This window comes from Lynx rufus, unplaced genomic scaffold (assembly GCF_022079265.1).
Source record: "Lynx rufus isolate CCGP_SWC_20201006 ecotype Redwood Valley unplaced genomic scaffold, mLynRuf1.p SCAF_4, whole genome shotgun sequence".
Classification (NCBI taxonomy): Eukaryota; Metazoa; Chordata; class Mammalia; order Carnivora; family Felidae; genus Lynx; species Lynx rufus.
The window spans coordinates 151,161,632-151,180,484 of NW_025814856.1; the positions used below are offsets into that span (position 1 = coordinate 151,161,632).

General features: G+C 41.5%; 1 protein-coding gene across 8 annotated transcripts in view; it reads left to right on the plus strand.

Annotated features, from left to right (window-relative positions):
- The window catches only part of CALD1 (caldesmon 1), a 188,809-nt gene that overhangs the window by 59,645 nt on the left and 110,311 nt on the right, over nt 1-18,853 (plus strand). For all 8 annotated transcript variants that reach the window (XM_047094704.1, XM_047094700.1, XM_047094699.1 and 5 more), the window contains one exon: nt 5,272-5,365. The gene's annotated coding sequence lies outside the window, so the exon portion shown is untranslated. The remainder of the gene's footprint in view (nt 1-5,271; nt 5,366-18,853) is intronic.

The following is an 18,853-nucleotide window of genomic DNA, read 5'->3' on the forward strand; positions in this document are numbered from 1 at the left end:
TCTGTCACTCTGGGCACTGAATGCAAAGGGGACCATGTGCATCCCTGGCACTCTTCTCTGGGTAGGGACAGATCACCAGCACCACTGCCACCGTCATGATTTCCAACAAAGGCAGCGCTTAGAGGATCATTTTTGGTAAGTCCTCATTCAGCACATCTTCCAACATTGTATACTCTGCCAACAGAGAGATAAAGCCTGAGTCCCATAGGGGGCAAATAACTTGAAAGAGTTTCATGATCACAGAGCACACAGAACTTACAAAAGCCTCCATCTCATGCTGGGATTCTCAAGGGATCCTCCTGGAACACTCTTTCCCTAGATCTTCACATGGGCTGTTCCCTCCTAGCAATGTATTTTCAGCCTAGATGTCTTCTTTTTGGAGAGACCATCTCTCACTATGCGGCCTCCAGTGACCTTCTGGTGGCCCTCGGTCACAGCATGCTGTTTTATTTACTCGTTATCAGAAACACCTGTGTTGTTCCTACTGCACAAGAACAGCAGCTCTGTGAAAGCAGCCCTTGTTCATCTCTGTGTGGCTCAGAGTACCCACTCAGTGAATAAGTGAATGTGGGCATGTATCCTTCCAATACACCCATCAGGCTGGGTCAGCCCTTGAGTTTGAATACTTGCTTCACTTCTTACTAGCTGAGTGAACGGAGGCGAATGACTTAAATAAAATGAACTTCTCAGTGCTTACCCTAAGATAAGAATACATACCTCACTAGGGTGCTATAGCAATCAGATGAGATAGATGTGTACCATGTGCTTGGCACAAGGCCTGGCACTAAGAGTCCTTAATATGTAGTATTTATGAGGCGCCTGGGTGACTCAGTCAGTTAAGCGTCCAACTCTTGATTTCGGTTCAGGTCGTGATCTCACGGATCATGAGTTCAATCCCCACATCGGGCTCTGCCCTGACAGTGCAGAAAATCCCTGCTTGGGATTTTCTCTCTCTCTCTCTCTCTCTCTCTCTCTCTCTCTGCCCCTCCCCTGTTTGCACACATGTGTTCTCTCTCTCTCTCAAAATAAACTTTAAAGCAAAAAGAGAAAAAAAACCATAGTATTTATATGTCCATAATGAAAGCAGAGCATATTATAAAAGTCATGGGAGATTTTTAAATATAAATATTAATATTAATGTTAATGTTAAAATCAAGGGGTACTAATTCAACCACATTTTAAAGGTAAAATTTTAAATTAATTAAAACCTGGTTCTTAATGGCTATACAAAGTTATTCATTTTTTATAAAAGATCCCTAATTTAACCTTTGCAATAACTACTGTTATGATAAATTAACATTTTAGACCCTCCCTTTTGGTATCCTTTTGGAAAATGGCATCTTTCTGTGAATACTTGTGGTAGGAATTTTAAGGTAGACTTGTAATCACTTTTTGCAAATATGTACTGGCGATGCTTTTTCATTTGTGTAACCTAGGAAGGTGCTAGTTTCTGTTTCTCATGCTACTGAATGGCTTTAGCTAGTTTTTGAAGTTTTTAAGAAAATCACTACTCTTGGAGGACTACAAGTCTGATTGAGAGGAGATAAATTTCTCCTTTCTTTTTGTTACACCTTGATTCTCCCATAGCACATGCGTTCATATAAAACCCTAATGTCCCCACATGCCTGAGCAGACGGTTCAATCAAAAGAGCAGTAAATAGGACCTGACCGTTCACCACTGACTAGAAAAGGGGTTGTGGAAGGAAGACAGGCTCACTTGCTTAACACAACCCTGTTCTCTCTTCCTTCCCCTCTTCCTTCATCTCAGGTCTTTTCCTTCTTTACCATCCAGTCTAGAATCAGATTTGCCTGCAGAGAATTTTGGCAACTGCCTCTGAGCCAGGCCAGCCAGCATACATGTGTTAGGCACTGAATTAAAAGCTTAAAGGGATCCAGTGAGTACTCGTTCACCCAGGAATCTATTTGAAGTTGCAAAGTCACTGAAGGTAGAAAAAGATCTTAAAATAGAGAGTAAGAGCTTCATCAGTTTTGCAGCCCTTGGATTCTAAATTGGAAAATAGAAAGCAAAGTATATCTGAAGACAAACTCTACTTTCATTCACTTTGCCATTCTCTTTATGGTTCCTCTTGAAAGCCTTTCTTTTCTCTTTGTCTCATTAACAAGATAGTTCATGAACATAGACCCAGATACTATAAACCAAAAAAAAAAAAAAAAAAATCCCACTAATAGCATTTTCTTTCTCTATTTTTCCTATATTCATTCCTAAATTCAAAAATAAAAAGAGAAGAAAGGAAAACAAACCACAAGAGACTCTTAATGATAGAGAGCAAACTGAGGGTTGATGGAGGAATGTGGGTAGGGGATAGGCTAGAAGGGCGATGGGTACTAAGGAGGGCACTTGTTGTGATGAGCACTGGGTGTAGTATGTAAGTGATGAATCACCGGATTCTTCTTCTGAAACGAATATTGTGCTGTATATTAACTAACTGAAATTTAAATTAAAAATTAACTGGGGCACCTGGGTGGCGCAGTCGGTTGAGCGTCCGACTTCAGCCAGGTCACGATCTCGCGGTCCGTGAGTTCCAGCCCCGCGTCAGGCTCTGGGCTGATGGCTCAGAGCCTGGAGCCTGTTTCCGATTCTATGTCTCCCTCTCTCTCTGCCCTTCCCCCGTTCATGCTCTGTCTCTCTCTGTCCCAAAAATAAATAAACGTTGAAAAAAAAATTTTTTTAATTAAAAATTAATTAATTAAACAAATAGAAATACTGACAGAATTGAAAGGGCAGAAAGGAAAACTGGGCAAATAAATACTGACCCTGCAAGAAGGTTTGGGGAAGATAATGTGAATTATTTTCTCTACCAATTTAAATATCTCTCAGTATGTTCAGTTATAATCCTGGCAAGTAACTCTTGCCTTTTTCTAGTCTCTGATGTCTTTGTTGAAGCCTGAGGGTCAAGGATGGGAGGCCTCTGTGGGGAGGGTACTATAATCTACATCACATTCCAAGTGTAGGCTTTTTTAAGGTGTGGATTCCTGGACACCTCTCTGGAGTGTCCCATATATATTTTAAAAGCCTCCATGCCTGAAAATTTTGACGTGCAATCAGTCTGAGAAACCTTTTCTAGGGATTCACTACACAATAAGTACCATAAGGCCAAGTACCACAGCTGTTTGTTCTTTTTCATATCCTTGATATGTTCCTGGCACATAGAGGTTCTCCAGCCATGTTTGTGTATAAATTTACTTATAGGAGCACTCTTTGTAATTGATTCTCATCTAAATTCCATCCTCAAGGACTCTGCTAATTATTTAGCAACTGGTTCTCATTCTGGGGGGAAGAAAAATGGAGACTGCCTTAAAAGGTAATGAAAGTTAATATGCACAAAATTTGGCCTATAGTTTCAGGAAACTCACCCATGGATTCCATTCATTCATTCAACAGTCATTTCTTGATATTCTACTGCATGCTGGGAGGGGACCAGGAGCTGTGAGGAACCAGATTATGAAGCAGGTTTAGGCAATCTTTCCAGCTAGGAAATGCCTCACCATTTTATCATCCCCTTCTCTTCAGATTTATAGAAAAGACCTCCAAACTTGGACCCACAATAGAAGAAAAGGAATTTAAATGGGATTGGGAGCTCTTGTCATTTTCTGGCTTTGTAACCCAGAAATGTAATTATATATTTTAGTCCCAACTGGATTTTAGCCTCTAACTGGATTTTAGTCTCCTTAAGATGAGGGCCCACATCCCAGAATGCTGAGCAAGGTACTTTAAATGTATGGCAATACAAAGTAGATGTTTGCACTCAGGACCCGAGACCCCTAGGAAGAGGTGGTAGAGGTTGAGGGAGAGGAGCTAGAGATGGCCTGAGTGGCTGCTCAAGGTTAAGGAAATGGGTGATGGGCAGGAAGGATGGCACTTGTTGGGGTGAGCCCTGGGTGTTATATGTAAGTGATAAATCACTAACTTCTACTCCTGGAACCAATACTACATTATATGTTAACTAACTTGAATTAAAAAAAAAAGAAGGAGAAGGAGAAGGAGAAGGAGAGGGGGAAGAGGAAGAGGAAGAAAAAGGAAAGAAGAAGGGGAGGGGGGGAAGGGATGGCTCCTGGGTTTGCTGATGAATTTGTGAGCCCTCAAGTTTCCCTGACTCCTAGTTTGCAAAACAGCCTTCCTCAGATAGACACAAACTTTAAGTAACACACTAAGCAGGTTTTTGTTTTGTTTTTTACTTGTGAAAGCTGAAATGAGAATCTAGGAATCCAAGCCTAGTTTCTAGCAGTGAGATTCCAAGCCCGTCCCTTAACCTCTGTGAGCTTCTGTTTTCTTCCAATGCCAAGTGGCAGAGGGTGGGGTTGGAGGAAGGCAAAGCTATATTCTTAAGGTCCACTTGAGACCCATTACTCTGCTCCATTAAAGGCAAACATTAAAAGCCCAAAGTTGCATTTCATACTCATTAGAAGCCCTTGTTGCGGGGCGCCTGGGTGGCGCAGTCGGTTAAGCGTCCGACTTCAGCCAGGTCACGATCTCGCGGTCAGTGAGTTCGAGCCCCGCGTCGGGTTCTGGGCTGATGGCTCGGAGCCTGGAGCCTGCTTCCGATTCTGTGTCTCCCTCTCTCTCTGCCCCTCCCCCGTTCATGCTCTGTCTCTCTCTGTCCCAAAAATAAATAAACGTTGAAAAAAAAAAAAATTTAAAAAAAAAAAAAAAAAAAAAAAAAAAGAAGCCCTTGTTGCATCATGTTGGGGGCAGGCTTAGGGGTGTGACGGTGATTTACTGTCACAGTTGCCATTTCTGTGGTCTTTCTAATGTTTACTATTTACTAATGTGTTTCAAGTGCAGGTTAACTCTAGATTATCTACTAGTACATTTCTATAATTATCTGTAATCCTCCAGACCTTCTTCTTCTACTGATTAGTCAAGTTCCTGACCATCACCAGCAGAAGACTGTGGAGAAAGGTTCTTGAGAGTCTGAAGCTTAGAAGGATTGAGGGTCGGGTTTGGAGAAGGGGTGTCCTTGACTGTGTTCTAAAGCCTTTGTCTCTGATTATTGGCATTTGTAGAATTCCCTGTTTTGTATTTACTATACCACCTTCTCTACCCCATTATCTAGAATAAGTTAGGGGTTGACTCTGGAATAATTGTATTCATATTCTTTAACATACAAGTGCACAGTACCCATTTCTGTCTATGCTTTATTTCCCCTTTAAGGTCCTAACTCATAATAGTACCTGAGGAAGAAATGATATTTTAAATATGTGGTCTACATTAACTAAAATTCATTCTACTTCATCCTACTTTTATACCAGGTGTCATTAAAACGTTTGGAGATCCTTCAACCAAATTCTGCAGGGATTGGTGATCAACTGGAAGGCTCAGAAGTAGACATCTGATCGTTTACCTGTGAGTAGCGTTTATGTGATTGACGGGGATGGGGAGGCTCTGCTCCTAGCCTCTCTGCCTGATTTTCTAAATTCTGGCCCCTAAAGATGCATTGTGAGAAGCCAGTCTTTCTGCTACAGTCCTCATGGTTTATATACCAATTCATCTGTCAGATTTGGAAAGAATTGTTTTTCTGCTTTATAATTTGATTTTTTTGCGGGACACCTGGGTGGCTCAGTTGGTTGGGTGGCTGACTTCAGCTCAGGCCATGGTCTCACGGCTCGAAGGCTTGTGAGATTGAGCCCCACATTGGGCTCTATGCTGACAGCTCAGAGCCTGGAGTCTGCTTCCGATTCTGTGTCTTCCTCTCTCTCTGCCCCTCCCTGCTTGTGCTTGCTCTCTCTCTCTCTCTCTCTCTCTCTCTCAAAAATAAATAAATGTTAAAAAATTATAATTTGATTTTTTGCTCTATTTTTTTCCTGCATATGTATCTTAAGCAAAACAGTCCCAGATCAGTAATGAAGTCCTCACTTCCTGCAAAGAATGCTGTTGACTTGAGGGGACAGAGAGGTCATGAGTCAGTCTTCCCCAGTGAATAAGCTCACCTTTGCACAGACACTGGTGATTTCAGGGGCAGTAAGTGCCAGTCACTTCCCATGAACCCTCCTCAGCTGGGAGGAGAAGTTCCACAGGCAGAAGGGTTACTGGGGGGCAGAAAGAGGGGATTGCAGAAGGTAGAGGCTGGAGAAAGTAAGGGAAACTTCACTTGTTCACAGTTTTGCCCAGGGTGGCACCAGTAGGAGGGAAAGTTTTTTGGGAATTCAGTGTGGTTCTCAGGCAATTGTTTTCCGATTCTATCTGTTGCAGCCTGTATTAGTTTGCTCGGGTTGCCATAACAAGCTATCACAGACCAGGTGGCCTAAACAACAGAAATTTCCTCACAGTCCTGGTGAGATGTCTGCAGGTTTGGTTTCTTCTGAAGCCTCTCTACTTGGCTTGCAGATAGCAGTCTTCTCCCCATGTCTTCACATGCCAGCCTGCAGTGTGCACACGTGTTTGGTGTCTCTCTCCATGTGTCCAACCTCTCCTTTTCTGACAGGGACACCAGTCCTACCAGATTAGGGCCCACCTAATCACCTCACCTGAAGTTTATCATCTCTTTAAAAACTTGATCTTCAAACATGGTTATGTTCTGAAGGACTGGGGGTTAGGACTTGAACATATAAATTTGGGGAAACACAATTCAATCCACACCAGCCCATCATCATGTGTTTCTAACATGCTGATTTTTATTTTTATTTTTTTTTTTTTTAATTTTTTTTTTCAACGTTTATTTATTTTTGGGACAGAGAGAGACAGAGCATGAACGGGGGAGGGGCAGAGAGAGAGGGAGACACAGAATCGGAAACGGGCTCCAGGCTCTGAGCCATCAGCCCAGAGCCCGACGCGGGGCTCGAACTCACGGTCTGCGAGATCGTGACCTGGCTGAAGTCGGACGCTTAACCGACTGCACCACCCAGGCGCCCCTAACATGCTGATTTTTAGTTTATTGCAGATGCACTTCCCTCAGATTCCTCTCTCCTGAACTTCCTCTGCATTGACATTGCTTTCAGAACACTGGTTATTCTGTGATGTGTTATAGCCCTTTATTGTGCGGCTCTCATTGTCCAATGACATTGTGCAATTTTTGAAATGGAAGAGTGTGGCTTTTACATCTCTCACAGCAGTAGAAGTTGTGTATATAATAGATATTTAATAATATTGAATGAATGAATGAATGAGTGAGTGAATAGATGATTAGATGTAACTTCTGAACCTATAATTTATTTGCTTTAAGACTATCTCCCAGTGATGATTATTAGTGCCCTTTACCACATTTGCTGCCCTTTACCACAACAGGTAGAAATAAGTCAAGACAGGAGAGGGGCTGAAAGAAAAATATGATTAGCTGACATCAGGAGAATTACCTCTCTCCTCAAAAAGGTAGGAGACAATAAATAGCATGAGCCTGCCCCAGATCCCATCACTCTTCCATGAGAACGTTGTTCCAGGAGACAAGAGGGAAGGCCGATGAGCTTCGATGGGGATATACTGAGTGTGAGGACTTAAGGGACATCAAGGGTATAGTCCACCTGAAGCTCAGGTGAGAGCTGGAGACAGAGATGTTTTCAGTCATAATCTTTACTTAGGAATTAGAACCATGGCAGTGGATGAGGTCATCCAGAGAGATTGTGTGGAGAGAGAGGAGCAGTGTTTCCAAAATGCCACCAGAAATTGGTGTGTAGAAGGTTTTCCTGGTAAATAACAGAGGAATCCTCCCATGATAAAGAAATCTACATGCTACTCTTAATGAGGGTTTGTAAGAACAGGTATATTGGGGTGCCTGGGTGGCTTGGTTGGTTCAGCATCCGACTTTGGCTCAGGTCATGATCTCACGGTCCGTGAGTTTGAGCCCCGCGTCGGGCTCTGTGCTGTCAGCTCAGAGCCTGGAGCCTGTTTCAGATTCTGTGTCTCCCTCTCTCTCTGCCCCTCCCCTGCTCATTCTCTGTCTCTCTCTGTTTCAAAAATAAATAAATGTTAAAAAAAAATTTTTTTAAACAAAAGAACAGGTATATTAACTCATGTGTATGTCTTTCTTTTTCTCATTTATTTGGCCCTATTTTCTTCTTGTGTCCTTTCCTTTGGGGATATGCCCCCAAACCATTCCCGTGGGGCTTGTCCCATCTAATAAACTGCACCCATGAGCATAGGTTTGACTCCCTAAGTTTCTGCCAAGGGGGCCTCATACATCAACACCTTCCTTTGGAGCCATTTTCTTCATCAGCCAATCAGAGCTGATCAGACTGGACAGTAGGGGAGTCTGTCTCCAAAGAGACAGAAGGTAGATCTTTCTCAGAGACTGGTGCCATTGAACATTATCTTGTCTAGACAGTCAGTAAAGGGCTCAGTAGAGGGGAATGTACATCCTTTGCACTGAACTCCTTCTTTAGTATGTTGATCCCTACTGGTTTCCCCACTCTACCTATGCCCTCCAGGAGGCTTTGGCAATATTTTAGGGTTTTGCAGCCAGGCCAGAATGGAAGCTGGTAGAGTATGGAGGGGCCATGGGTCATGACAGCCATAGCAATCTTCTCTCTGGGTCCCACCAGAAATGTCATTTCTAATGAGGCCATGTTTATCCCAGCACTAGTTTCCTTAGTTTTTCCTGATTTCTGTGACAAATAAAAGAAGGAAAAATATTTATCCATTTATTTTATTTTCTGAAGTATTACTTTTCTTACTTTAGATTCTCTTTTTGCAATTTTTTTTTCTTTCTCTCTCCTTCTCTCTTAGTTCTCTTTCTTTAGCAAAACCTTGATCTTTCCTTGGATTGTCTGGTAACAGTGGAAGAGACCATCTGAGTTCTGGAAACTTCCTCCTTCTTCTCTACAAACCCCACCCATTTTCTCTAGTTAACTGTGAGATGCCAGCTTTCTTCATCTACCCACTTCCACACTTCTGTCTTGGTGTTCTTTGAGTAGCGGAAAATATGCCAATTTTTATGCAGCTGCCTAAAGTATCAGTGACACCTGACAGTGATTTTTTTAATAATATAATTTATTGTCAAATTGGTTTGCATACAGCACCCAGTGCTTACCCCAACAAGTGCCCTCCTCAATGCCCATCACCCACTTTCCCCTCCCCCCAACCCCTATCAACCCTCAGTTTGTTCTCAGTATCCAAGAGTCTCTTATGGTTTGCCCCAGTGATTTTTACTCAAATTGCTATTTACCTAAGATGAGAAAGGAGAAATTTTGTAGTCAAGAGAAAATGGCTCTACAATCCATGAATGGCCTAGATGGGGTGTTCCAAATGAATGGTGGCCAGTGGCCAGCATAGGTGCCTCTCAACTGTGTTTCATTAATTTCAGTCAGCTACAAGGTTTGGAGAGAAAGATGATTTTCCTATGAGCATGTAAAAGAAGTGCTTTGAGTTGTAAGTCTTTGCCCTTGTTTAAGAAAAGCATAAATGGGAGATTTTATAACCACAGTGGGCCAATATTTTTGGAGTCAGTTGAAGCTCCAGATGGAGTGGAAAGAGAAGTTTTTTTCTTCCTCTTTTCTTGAGTTTTACAGAACAAGTCTCCCTGGACACCTTTAATAAAGTGCTCAGTCTCTTTTTTAGTTCAAGTGTGCCCAAACTTGCTATCACAGGATCTGAAGGAGTCTTTCTTACACTAAGAATCCTCTCTCTAGATTTCTGGTAGGGGTTGTAGAACCAGCCTCATATGTGAAAATGTCTTGAATCCACTCCTTCCTCAAGAGTCTCACCTTCAAGAGCCCACACTCAAGTCCTTGTCATATGGTATAGGATGAAAATATGCAGTGAGCCCAAGTTTGGTTAGGGATTGAGGGAACAGGAGGAACACAGATTCCCATAGTCTCATCAACATTCTGGAAACCTTCATGTTAGGAAGGGTAAGAGGACATTCCAGCATCACCATATGCGGATTTTGTAACTTTGGCCAAATGATGGAGTTTTCCTGGTCAGAGAATTGCACCTGGCTTTAAGAGGTGCCTCTGTGGAAGCACATATTCCTGCCTAGCACAGCTATTGACAGAGGAGCTTGGGCCAGGGTGGGCAAGCCAAGATGAGGGCCACAGAGGGCAAGGGAGAAAAATAGACAGTGGTGGGGCGCCTGGGTGGCGCAGTCGGTTAAGCGTCCGACTTCAGCCAGGTCACGATCTCGGGGTCCGTGAGTTCGAGCCCCGCGTCGGGCTCTGGGCTGATGGCTCAGAGCCTGGAGCCTGTTTCCGGTTCTGTGTCTCCCTCTCTCTCTGCCCCTCCCCCATTCATGCTCTGTCTCTCTCTGTCCCAAAAATAAATAAACGTTGAAAAAAAAAATTAAAAAAAAAAATAGACAGTGGTGCCAGGAGTACTTTCTAGAAGAAAGGTTCTTCTAGAACTCCTCTCCAGACTATTGTCTAATAGTCATGAATAAAGAGATAAAGAATGATTGTGCTATTTAATAGTTTTCAATGGAAATAAGCAAAAGTCCTGAGGCTTACCTGAGGCTCCAAGAATGATTGGATTTCTACAGTCCAAGGACACAGATTCAGCTGCTTCTGAACTCTACTTTGAGATGTTTAACAACACGAAGTAGTGAACGTCTTGCACTCTGTGCAGCCATACTCCAATAGGATTTAAGTAGAACAAGCACGCAGTCTGGGGGGGGAAATCTGAAACAAGTTTCCTTCCTACCATTCTCTGTATCCCAGGTCCAATTTAATGCCAAATTAAATCTAGATTTTTTTAAAATCGACTTTCACTAAGGAAAGGGCAGAGCTGCATTCCCTGAAACAGATATTTTAGGCCAAAATTATTACTTGGGCCTTTTTTCCTCCTCCTTTCTGCTAATTCAAAACAAAATGTCTGTCATTCACTCTAACACCAGCTTTTAAGAGCTGGAGACAAATGGAGTCTGAATATTCACGCCAATGTGGTACAAATGAGCTGTGATTTCAGGATGCTGGCTGTTTCTCTGACAGGAGAAAAGAGCGGTTGACTAGTTTAATATCTTTGGCTGAAAACACTTTGTTTTAAAGGGATGGAGAAGGCCAACATTAATATTGAGTCCTGTTATTTAATGACCGAATAGGATATATCATGGAATGAGGCATCCTGTGTCTGGGGAAAGTGTGTTTATCATACCCAGAGGGAGTGATTACAAATGTAGGGTGGGACTGAAGGAAGGAGTTCTTCTAAAAGCATTTTCTCCAAGTTCTTAAGAATTCCTCCCATAAGTAGATATGCCCATAATTGTGAATCTGATTCCCTCTAGACTTAGACAATTTATAAACATAAAGACATGTGTTATAATGAGACAATCTAATTACCTCCCTCAGAATGCTGGCTAATGGTTTAGAAATAAAAGATGAAGTTGCAAGTTGAGGTTTAAGGTTGGGGGGGGAGGGAGCTTGTGATGACCATTAGCACCATCTGTCCTTTTTCTCGTTCCTCGAACATACATCTTCAGTCACTCATGAATTTACTGTTTCTATAGTATATTGAATTGAACACTCTCCATCTCAGGTGCTAGAATAGGGCTACATTAGCAATTCTAGCATTCCTTCATTCTCTCCTATAAATTGGACTATTTTTTTTTATTCAATGCAATAGACAATTTGGTGAGTCCAATAATATGTTCATTGACGTACATTAGAATTTCCCATACTTTTATTTGTTTTTCGTTGGCCTCATCTTGGCAAAGAGTCATAACATTTTAAATTTCTCTGCCCTCTCATCCACCCATCATACTTAATTATGCAGTTTATAGGCAACACATAGCAACGTGCTGGCTATATCTGTAATTCTACTTTATTGCAAACTGCTTCGAAGAATAATTGTATAACTGCTCCTGGTATTCTTTGTTTCTTCAATTCTGGTTTTCAGGAAGCATTTTTTTTAAGGGGGACATAATTGTAGTTTCAAAGCAATTGAAAATTAAGAATAAACTTAAGGTGCTGTGACATTTTGATGGAATGCTCAGAAGAACCCGAGGTGAGAAACCCAAAGTGGATTTGCCATGAAACCAGTGGAGCTGAAGTGGCAGGGCCCCTCCTGGGGATCATGTCTCTGCCACGACCCCTGCTGAACTTTTTACATTTAATATTCTCTTCCTTTTTTAAATGTTTATTTCTTTTTTTTTTTTTTTTTTTTGAGAGTGAGAGAGAGGCAGAGAGAGAGAGGCAGAGAGAGAGGGAGACAGAGAATCCCAAGCAGGCTCCATGCTGTCAGTGCAGAGCCCAACACGGGGCTCGAACCTATGAACCACGAGATCGTGACCTGAACTGAAATCCAGGGTCAGATGCTTAACCAACTGAGCCACCCAGGCGCCCCAGTACTAAAGAAGGCCTCCCAAATAATCTCCAGATCCCACAAACTTGGCTCTGCCCTGAGACCGATGCAAACTGATAAAGTTAGATGACTGACCTTCATGTCTAGTTAAATTTTAAAAAGCAAAGAAACAGTCAAAGTGTGAAGTACTATGTTTTAGTTTTTAAGACTTTAGAATGAATTCAACTTATTTCCTGAAGCAAACCCCACTTAAATGAAGTAATAAATCAGTTTGCCAATACACAAATGAACATAAACAGGAGATTCATTTTTACTTCATTAATAAACATCAAATGTGAGCCTGCCTAACGTGGAGCAGGCCAAATCCTCTGGACAGGAAACCTCTCCTACTGAGGGGCATTTGTACAGTCAATCACGAGATCATTTCATCTTCAAGGTTGTTGCCACGGTCTACCTTGTATTATCCATTTACAGGTCTTTTGAGATGGAGCATTGTTCTGTGATTAGAAGCACAGACTCTGGGGCCAGGCTAGCTCTACCATTTACTAGCTCTGTGACCTTGGACACATGACTCAGCTTCTCTGGGCCTATCTTTTTATCTATAAAATGGAGACAATATGGATTGTTAGAAAGATTTAAGTTGATATTTATAAAGTTCTGAGAACTGTGCTTGGTACATAGTACATGCTATATAACCACGGGCTAAGTAAATAAACTTCTCCATGTGGACTGTAATTTTGTATGGGTTCATTTGTGGGTTCACTCTTGACCCTAATGAATGACTCTATAAATCAGGGGTCACAAAGTGCCAAACTGAAACCCATATAGACCTGCAAATGTGCTTCCCTTGCCCAGCATGGATTTTGTTTTTAACTTGATTTTGAATGCTCTTAATGTATGCATTCTCCGTTTTCCCATGGGCCACCACTCCCCAAATATTCACCTCTTTGGTTCTTCAAAGCATTTGAGTTTGTCATCCCTGGTATAAATGAGTGAACACATCATAGGTGAAGACTCCTACTGTTAGTGGCAGTTTTATGGCTTATGGGGCCAATGAGCCACTTCTGCTCCCTGGGGCCCTACCTGCAAACAGGGTTCTGATTAACCTACCTATCCCTATTGCTATATTAGAAGTCACAGAAGGAAAATAAGATATATAAGTTGAGTAAGCCCCTGCGTGAAACATAGATATGTACTACCTAATGTCAGAAGATCACTTTCATTATGGACTGTGTTGACCAAGGCTACAGCAGTCATGACAAGCTAGGGTATACTGGGATCAGGACTCAGAATCTCCATGACTTAAACAAGGGTTTGATACTCCATGACTTAAACAAGGGTTTGATGCTTTCTGTCTAACCCTGGATAGGCAGAGGTTTCCAGTCCACCATTTTGTCATCCTTACTGGGGGCCCCCAGCTGGCAAGCTGCTCTCTAGAAACATTGTTGGTTACTATGGTAGAGAGAAAAAGAGGTCCCTAAAGGGTCTCACATCAAAAATTAAATGGTCTACCTTAGAAGTGACATGACACTTGTGCTCACAGCTCAATGGCCAAAACTAGTCACTTAGCCTCATCTGACCACAAGGAAGCCAGAAAATACAGTTCTATAAAACAGGAACATCAGGCAAACATCACTTATGGCCGTAGCCTGTGGCATTATTTGGAGCTTGGATTTTCAGGCCAGAAGTCTTTCAATAAACTTAATTCAGCAAATACTCCCTTGCATCTACAAAGGCATAGCAAGCTACCCAGAACTGTGAGCAGATTTCAAAGGAGATGTAGACCCAACATTGAGCAGCTTTAGACTTGCTCAAGAGAAAGAGAGTTATAAGAAATCTGAACAACAAAGCCATATAGGATTGATCACCAAAAAGAACAGTACCAACAATATTGCAAAAGTTGAGCGCAAAGATGTTTCTGGAATAAAGATAGGACTGAGCTAGACTCTAGAAAAATACATGGATTTGTAGAAGTGGAAGGCACTACAGGTAATGAGAGAGAGGAGGCAGAGACAAAGGCCCAGAGGCAGAAACAAGGGCTACATTTTTGCAGAACTGAGGCCTGTGGCCCAGCTGTGAGTTGTGTTTACTTGTCAGCAATCATTTGATGGATTCAGTGAAGCCACTTCATGCAGGGCCCCTGAAAGGTACAGAGACTCAGGATGGTGTCGTGTGGGAGGAAGATCATTGTTCCTCACTAACCCCCTCCAAAACCAAGGCATTTACGCCTCCCGTCATTAGCCCTCAGCTGCTTATTCCCCAAACCAGTAGTCCTACAGGCCCAACAGCTTCCCAGACCCACAGGCCATCACTGATTGGAGACAGTAGTACACCTTGGGTTGCTCCTGTTTCCAATTGAAGGCACCTTTGATTGCTTCTCCTAACAAAGAATATTCCAAGTTCAAGTGAAATAGCCTCTCATTGCTGGGGTCACTTCAGCCTTTCTGCTGTGTAACATCTGTTTTTGAAATTCGGCTGAGACCCTGACTTAAATCCATTTAACTTAAAAAGCAGCAATAGAACATCCTGTTTTCATGAATGTCCAGGGGCTGTATGTCAACAAATAAAAGGTCTGTTTGGGGGTATTCAAAGGGGAAAAGCTGGTTGTGAGATGTTCTGCCACCGGGGTAAATTTATTATGGACTGTTCGTTTCTTGGAATCATGAACCAAAGTTTGAAAAAACAAAGTGGACCAGCTTCATTTCAGTCAACAAATTTTGGCTTAATAGTGGGTGGGAAACATGCTTTTCTTGTCAGAAGTTCACTGAGCTGGATGGTTTCCAGAAAGATGCCCTCATTCATGCCTCCTACTTTAGCCATGTGAAGTTAATATCTTAAGTGGATTCTGTTTGTCTGTATAAATTGTGGTAGACAGCAGCTGATATGTCCTTAGTTTTCTATTACTTACACAGGACCTGAGGTGTGAAAGAAGGGGTAAGAATAATTCACCATCCCTCAAACCTGACTACCTACTTTACTCCTCACCCACTTCTTTAAGAGAGACAAGTAGAAAAAAGTTTGATTTATCAGCAACTGGAAGAGTGAGTGTCTGGAACAAAACAGATGTCTATATATATATATATATATATATATATATATATATATATATATATACATATATATATATATATGTATTTGTTTAATGAATATAAACTCTGGTCTTACAAACTCATGTTCTCTTTATGAATGCATGTCTCTATGTGTATTAATATCATTCCTGTTTGAAAAAGCTGTTACTGCCTATATCCTATTCTAGCCCAAAGAAAAGCATTAGGTCTCTTCTGTAGTTCTCTCTTGGAACAGTGTTTTTCCTTTCTAACCCTTATCCCAATTTGTATTTTCTTTATTTATTGCCTGTCTCCACTCTCAGATTATAAGCCCAGAGAGGGCAGAATAGTTGCATTGACAGCTTACATGCCATACCAAGCAAAGTGGTTAGTATGTGAATATTACTTCACAATATTTGTTGAACGTTTTTACTGAAGTTTTCATTGTAGTGATGATTGTAGAGCCTTAACCCCTCTTGATTATGTGTGAATTTATTCACAGTGAAGAAGACAACAGGGCTTATAATGCAATTGAATATTTAGAGACCTTTTTGTATGATGCTACACTCACACTCATTTGACCCTACACTCTATTGAGGGTTATGGTGGAGTGGGTTTAGTCTAACCATCTCTATTTTCTCAACTTAAACTTGTCAAGCCACATCTGCCATTATAGCTGGCCAAGATTAATGTCATAGCACATGGCAATAGTTTAAGGGTTTTTTTATCTTAAACAGTTAACTCATTCCTGGTGGTATTGAATCCATGACTTTAGTTTTATTAGCAATAAATTGTGGCCCACCAAGCTACCTGGCAAAGGCAGTACAAGGATCAGTGGTCAGAAAGATATTTTCAGTGCCCAGTGGGCATAGGATTTAATGTGCACATTCATTTGTCTAGTGGTCACTGTAGACCTTTCTTATGGTCAAGCAAAATGAACACTTCAGCTTGAGTGGGAACAAAATAGATTCACTTGCTCCATTTTGCTTTGGCTGCCTGTGTAGACAGGGGTTGAAATGGGAATGATTTGTGTGCTCCAAAGGATCTCAAGAGAAAAGCTCATTCGTTTACAGGAGGTGCAATTCCGCAACAGTTTCTTGCTTTGTATACTTGAAAACAATCCCAAAGAAACAAAGTTGGATGCAGAAAAAATAATGGGAGAAAAGAAAAATAATACTCTGAATTCTGAACAATTCTACTTTAATAGGTTGATCTGCCTGCCAGCTGGCCACAGTGTTGACTACTTGTAATATATACTTTTGGTAGGCTGCATGCAGTTCTTGGAACTGTTTATATTAGACGGCAGAAACTTAATTATTCTAAAATTGGCAGGACTTGCTTTGGTTACTTAATACAAAATTGCTTAGTCATCTTTATACAGAGTGTGGACAGCACTGTTTGAGTGTGAAAAACCGGGAAATGCAAATATGCTCCAAAGAGACTAGATCAGGTAGAAAAACAAGAAGGTATCTTTTTTTCTTTAAGATGCTTAGCAGGTGGCCGCCACATGTTTTCATTTGACAAGCTAGGTGCCTGTTGAGTTGAAGTCCTTGATTACAAGCATTTTTCTGTTTTCCTTGTGGATTTTGTCCAAGGTAAAAAGCTGCTGCTGCTGCTTTTGCTTCTTAGATGGTGTTCTGCTCCTACATTCTGCAAAATACAGGTTTTTGAGCAAGAGCGTGAGGAACTGTAGGATCAGCTGTCAGAGCAGCTTTCTTGTTCTCAGAAACAAACGAGGATGTCCTTTCAAGCTGGTTGTCACAAAGATCCTCCCTATGACTCTTTTGGTTTGAAAACCTGTCTTTCCATACCTGAACTACTGCCTTCCCAATGCAGTATAGATTTATAGAGCTCCAGCTAGGAAGTAGGCTGGCAAAATGAGTTTCTTCGCGTGCTTTAGAGTTTGAGGTGGCGCCGGAGGTCTCCAGGTTTTCTCAGGAATGCCCGTGGCAACCGCACGCTCTTCCTGTGACCTGGGCTGAGGCTCCTGAGAGATGGTGAGAAAAGATAAAAGTCTGATAGCCAATGGGTAATGACACCAGGCTTGGGAGGGGTGGGTTCTCAAGCAAGCATCCAGTACAGTGCCTTATGTTTCTAATTACTGAGCATGGTTAGAGAGCAAAACCAGGCAACACTTTTTTTTAGACTGATGGAAGCATTTAAACCAGCTCTGAATGTCAGTATTTTCTAATTATGATGGAGGAGTGGCACGGAACCTCCAAAGGCCTTGGCAATTTGGAGTGTTTCAGCCCAACCCTGATTCTCTTCTTTTCGTATTCATCATATGTCTTCTTTGTCCCTCCTTCTCTTTGAACATCCCAGAACTATTCCCTCAGTTACAAATGCCTAATACCCATCTTCTAAGACAAGGTTCTTTTCCACTGGAGGAAAACAACCATAGCTACAAATCACAATATAAAATAGAGCTCCATAGTGAACCACTACCACCCTCAAGGTAGTACTAAAAGCTCAGCTGGAGACATGGCCTTTTGATAATGTCTTAGCCAAGTTCCTCTGTCTACCAACTAAGTCTAATGAAAGAAATGCCCTAGAAGCCATTCCAATTCAACAAGTAGTCAGCCTTGCGGACTATAAAAAAAAAATAGTTAAGAGACTATTTGAGGGACCCCTCAAATACTACTTTGGAGGATCACAAAAATGAGTAATATCCTCAAGGAGGTTACAATCTTCAGGAAGGACAGATACGTACTTAGCAATTAAAATGCAAGCTACAGACTAAATGCTCCAATAGAAATATAATATGGGTGTCCATACAAACACATTAGCGGTTCAGAGACCCTATAGTCTTATGCTAGTCTTAAGCCTATACTGTGAGTCATTTCTTACTTGAAGAAAAGTCCAGAAATCTCCAAACTAACAACTAGGGTGAAGTGCCATCTAAATGATGAAAGAAAAGAGGAAGCAGTCTAAGCCCTTTTCAATTTATTATTTAACTTCTGTGTAGATTTCTATGTTTAAGTTGCGCATCTGTAGTGTCCGAGGGGTATAATGGATAATGTCCCTTGGTTTGGTTTCAAAGCTTTTCATCTTAGATTATAAACTCTTAGAAGATAGCCTCTAACTTGCTACATAATTCTAGAACACAATAAATGCATTTGAGGATCATGATGAATAAAACTTGAAAAATTCACTAGGGAATAATTAGTCGCCATTAATACTAGCGTGTCCTTCATGCACACGACTATCACCACTGGCAAAGCACATACCTTTGAATTGTCTCCAGCAGTGTAACTGGATTTATATCCTGCCATCTAAACTCTCTCACCTTGCTGATACCTTGTATCAACAAAGATAGCTGGCTAAGGCTCTGGATCTGGGTTTTGATCACTAAATTGGAAATGTTAGTTGGAAAACCAATCACAAAGAGCAGACTCATGGGTTGCCAATATTTTTATAGCTGAGTAGACCAGAAAGTCCAAAGGGTCATGCATAAGTAAAACTACTGTTGTGTAAAATATGATGATCTCTGTACCATGTTTACCATTGGTGAAGACCCATGACCTCTGATCTTCGGTTCCAAATAAACCACTCATGGTCCTTGTTATGCAATTTGAGGTGTGATCTGTCTTCAGACGGTGTCTCAGCTTCTTTTGCCTGTGCTGAG